We start from the raw sequence: 5,182 nt of genomic DNA, 5'->3' as shown, positions 1-5,182 counted from the left end.
TTTTTTTATAATTTTGCAATAATTGGCTTTTATTTCATCAACATCATAATTGCGTGTACATTATTATTCATCTGTGGGGCATATATCTATACTAATATATACTTTGAAGACGATTTTTTTGTGTTCGCAAAGCTCGAGAACGGCTGAACCGATTTTTTTTTTTTAAATTTCGGACACCTGCCGCACTCGTCCCAAGGATGCTTATAGGGTAAAAAAATTGCGATACATAAACCGAATTTTTCATACTGCATATCTCTGGAAGTGTTCGTTGTAGAGTTCTGGAACTTGGATGGAGATGGAGACATTTTTTATACTACGTATCTCTGTAAGTGTTCACGGTAAAGTACTGGAACTTCGTATGGAGAGATTATATATAATTCTCTAATTCTGAATATAAGATTTGCTTGAAATTGTATACGTAGGTAGCTTATTACATTGGTCATTCTATAGGATACTTTTATCCGGGAAGTGGACCAGTGACAGCTCTATTCTTATTTATGGTTCGATTTACTTGAAATTTGGTGCGTGGGTAGCTTTTTCTGAGGTTACCATATTGAATACTTTTTTTCCGGCAGTGGACCAGGGACTGATCTATTCGAAACTATTTTATTTATGGTTCCATGTGCTTGGAATTGGGTACGTAGGTAGCTTTTTGTCTAGACTAACACATAGAGTACTTTTTTTTCGGGAAGTGGACCAGGGGCCGATCTGTTCGAGAAAATCGTATTTATGGTTCGATTTGCTTGAAATTTGGTACGTGGGTAGGTTTTAGCCAAGATTAACATGCAGAATACATTTTTCCGGGTAGTGCACCAGGAACCGATCTATTCGAAACAATCGTATTAGTGATTCGATTTGCTACAAATAGTATGTAGGTAGCTTATAGGTAGGAGTGCAATGGGGTATAGTCGTTGCGCTGGGTATGCAGTTACAGTTGCACGGCTATACTCAATCCCGGTTCTTGCGTCTTCGTTCGCGCACTCTGGGCAACTTGAGCAACCCATGTGCGAGATGCGGTAACCAATCCGAGTGGAGCCTTGGGTCACGGCAGAAAGAGAGGGAGCTTCGGTGGGGCCACTCCGACTTATTCGGTTTAAGGGCTCACTGAAGTCTGCAGAGTCTGTTAGCCATTAGATGCGGCTGCAAGAGAGTGTCTGCTTGGAGCAAGCGGCTCGCTATATAAACGTGTATTTGGTTGCGAAACCACCCCCGTCCCCGCAATGGGTTTTGCGCTGGGTTTGGGACCCGACATGTAAAAACCACTTCCAATGAAGAAGCAAGGTAAAGCATCGGATGAGGTCCCCTCTTTTGATGACGACCATGACAAGCGTTAAAATGACGATTTGAGGGCATGCACCTAGAATGTCCGGACCCTTAATGGGGGAGTTTCCTCTGGCCGGCTGGTTGATGTCCTCGTAAGGACAAAAGCGCAAGAAAAGCGCTGGACGGGGCAAGACAAGCAACGTTTGGGGCCTTCCGATGTCTACTTCAGCTGCCATGTAAAGGAGCGCAAATTCGGAGTTGGATTTGTGGTAGGAGAGAGACTCCGTCGCCGAGTACTGTCGTTCACCCCGGTGGATGAGCGTCTAGCCACAATACGCATCAAAGCGAGATTCTTCAACATCTCGCTCACCTGCGCCCATGCCCCAATGGAAGATACAGATGAGGCATCCAAGGATCTCTTCTATGAGCGCTTGGAGCGCACGTAAGGAGCGCTACCCGCGCCATTATATCAAAATCGTTCTTGGCAACTTGAATGCCAGAGTGGGAAAGGAAGAGATCGTTGGAACCACCGTCGGAAAATACAGCATCCAATCAATCATGTTGTGATAGGCGGAAGGCACGCTTCCAGTGTTTTAGACGTACGCACACTCCGAGGCCCAAGCATCGACTCGGACCACTATGTTGTTGCAGCCAAGGTACCCACCCACCTCTGTGCAGCAAAAAATGTGCGCCGAAATATTTATTTATTTATTTGCAGCTATAATCTAGAAAATATAAACATTTCCTTACAGACTATTTAACTAGTTAACAGTTGCAATGTTATTACTAATTAAACTAGTTCATTCAGTATCTGCTTAAACCTAGGCTTATGTAATGGATAATCAATGTCGGCAGAATTTGTGAGCGTATTAAATTCCTTAATCGCTCTGGCAATTGGCGCATGGGAAGTACATATTGTTCTTACTCGATCTAATACAAAAATATCATGGTTTCGAAGGCTTCTAGATGGAATGGTAAAACGAGTACATTCTAGCAAGAGTGGTGAGTCAATCGCACCACGTATTACATCAAAAACAAATGTCAATAAAAGGATAGTTCTTCTACTATTTAAAGATTTTAGGTTAATTAGCAGACACTTAGCATTATAGAAAGGTATCGGCTCTTGAAAATGCAGCGACCGTAGATCAAAGAGCATAAAAGCTGTTTGAACACACTCAAGCCGTTTTATATGACAGTCATAATAAGGTCCAGATAATGACAGCATATCCTAGCTTCGATCGTACCAGCGATGTATACAGTAGTTTTAGCGTATATGGATCAGTAAAAGCCGTGCTAAAACGGCAAACGAAAGCAAGCGTAGAGTAGGATTTTGCGATAACGTAATTCAAAAAAATATGAAAAAGAAATATACCATCAAAAACTACTCCAAGATCAGATATTTCATTAACAGAATTCAGCACAGAGTCTCAAACATAATAGCTGGTAGGGATGAGTGATCGAGATTTTGAAAACGACTTATAAAAGCATTTTTTAATATTTAGATACAAATGATTCCTACTACACCAAGCTGCCACATTGTCAAGATCCGTTTGGAGTTTGATCGAGGCAGAAAGACTCGTGACTATTTTAAATATTTTTAAGTCGTCCGCATACAATAAAAAATTTGAGTATCTAAAGCAATGTCGTATGTCATTAATAAAAATGACAAGCAAAAGAGGTCCAAGGACACTACCTTGCCGGACACCAGAGGACGCAATAAAAGAACGTGAGCAAATACCATCCCCAACAACAACACAACACCGTTCCGCCAAGTATGACTTGACCCAAGACAAAAAACTAGAATGAAAGCCAAGGTCGGCTAGCTTAAACACTAAGAGTGAATGATTTACTTTGTCAAAAGCCTTCGAAAAATCGGTATAGACCGTATCGAATTGAGCTCGATTCTTAAAAGCAGAAAGACAATATTCATAAAAAACAGCAAGATTAGTTACAGTTGACCTACCAGGCATAAAGCCATGTTGATTAGTAGAAATTGAACTCTTAACTGCAAATATCATTTTTTTCCTTAACTATAATTTCAAAAAATTTTGACATGGTAGAAAATTTAGAAATAGGCCGGTAGTAGTGATAAAGGTTACTTTCCAGGCCTCAATGAACTCACCGTCATTACGAGACTTATTAAATATTAATAAAATTGGGTAAGCAATTGCTGAGACATTCTTAAACAAGTAAGAACATAAACCATCTACATCCGTTTGAGATGATGATTTGATCACCAAAATGCCTCTAATGACGTCCTCAATGGTTAAGGAGAGCTCTCCAAAATTGATAGGGCAATCAAAGCTAGAAGCACCGTTATCACATAAGTTCGAATCAGGCTCAAAGTTTGAACTGAAGAAGTCCGCAAAGAGGTTAGCGGCTTCAAAAGACGAATGAGCATAGGTTTCATTATAAAAAAATTGCGATGCGATACTTGAATACGAGTTTGTTGATTTGGCGTAATGCCAAAAAGATTTTGGGTTCAGTTTGATGACGGACTCAAATTTAGCCACATAGTTTTTATGGTGAGTCTTACTCCGTGATTTAAACTTATTGGAATGGTATAAATACTTTTCCTTGTGGGAAGACGAATTTGACAATCTGTATTTTTTGAAAAACCTATTCCTTAAATTCTTAAGCTTCTTTAAATCCTTTGTATACCAAGGGATTTTGTTGCAATTTCTTTTCTTCAACGGTGTAATACTCCTACAAATTTCATTAACTTTCATTATCAAAGCAGTCGGTAACTTCAACCCCAGCAAATATAGAGTCCCAGTCTAGAATACCAATCATATCATTTATAGCATCAAAGCTTCAGTTCCTGAGACTGTAATTTTTAGAACGAGTATCAAGTTTAATCCTTCTGAATTCATAAAACTCCATTTGCAGAACAAGAGGAACATGATGTAGGCCTGGGCACGACAGAGGGTCGAGACATTCATGTAGAGAAAAGTGCATGTTATCGGTTATAAATATTAGGTCTAGGATCCTAGCAAGTTGGTTAATTAATTTTTTCTTTTTGGTTGTTGTTGTTTCCGACAGGGTGGGTGTGTGATGTATTTTGTAACGAACTTCCGTCATCCCTTGTCAAATTTGGTTTGGAGATAAACCGGTTTCGGCGTTGTGCCATCTTCAGTATAATTTTTCGTTCTGCATAATTTTTGTTGGTTGCTCGTATTTATACTCCTTGTTAACTACCTCTTTCTTTTGTTAGGTACGTCTTTTTAGTTTTGCAGTGTTTGCGATGCTAAATAGTTAGATTAATTGTTTTGGCTCATTTTTGACGGCAGGTAGAGAAGTCCGTGATTTTTACCTTCTTTGGTTTGCAGTTGGTGTATTCCCTTCCATCTCAGTCCTTAATATTTTGTTGTTGTCATTTTTCTTCTCGTACAGTAGTTTTAGAGGTTCAAACAGTACGTCCGACGCAGTATTTATTTGCTCATTTATTATCTGTCCTTTGAAGGTCTTCTGTTTATATATTTCCATATTTTCTAATATATTCAATCTTTGTCCTTTATGTTGTACACCGAGAAGTTCTGTTTGTTTGTCCAATCTTCATACATACACTTGTTAACCTGGAAGAGGTTCAAGCTTAATAGATTGTTCACAACATATATTTCAGAAAAACTGTTAACCTTATTAGGATACAAAGCTATGCTGTCATCCACAGGTGCCCAGTCCACATTACCTAGGTTAAAATCACCTAAAATACAAAAATTGCGGTTTGATCGCTTATATACTAAGTCCACAAGGTTATCTATATGCGCTTTATACAAAGTATCTGTACTACTTGGCGGAATATAATAAGTGTTGAAGAACCATTCACGGATACACATAGTTGATCAAGTAGTGAATCCCCGTTCTTCAGTGAAAGAAGCGACGAACTATGTTTCCGCTGAACAGCAATTAAAAGACCACC

This window comes from Rhagoletis pomonella, unplaced genomic scaffold (genome assembly GCF_013731165.1).
Source record: "Rhagoletis pomonella isolate Grant_MI unplaced genomic scaffold, Rhpom_1.0 Rhpom_scaffold_00973, whole genome shotgun sequence".
Lineage (NCBI taxonomy): Eukaryota > Metazoa > Arthropoda > Insecta > Diptera > Tephritidae > Rhagoletis > Rhagoletis pomonella.
The sequence above is the reverse complement of the archived record's forward strand: the minus strand, read 5'-3'. Positions refer to the sequence as shown.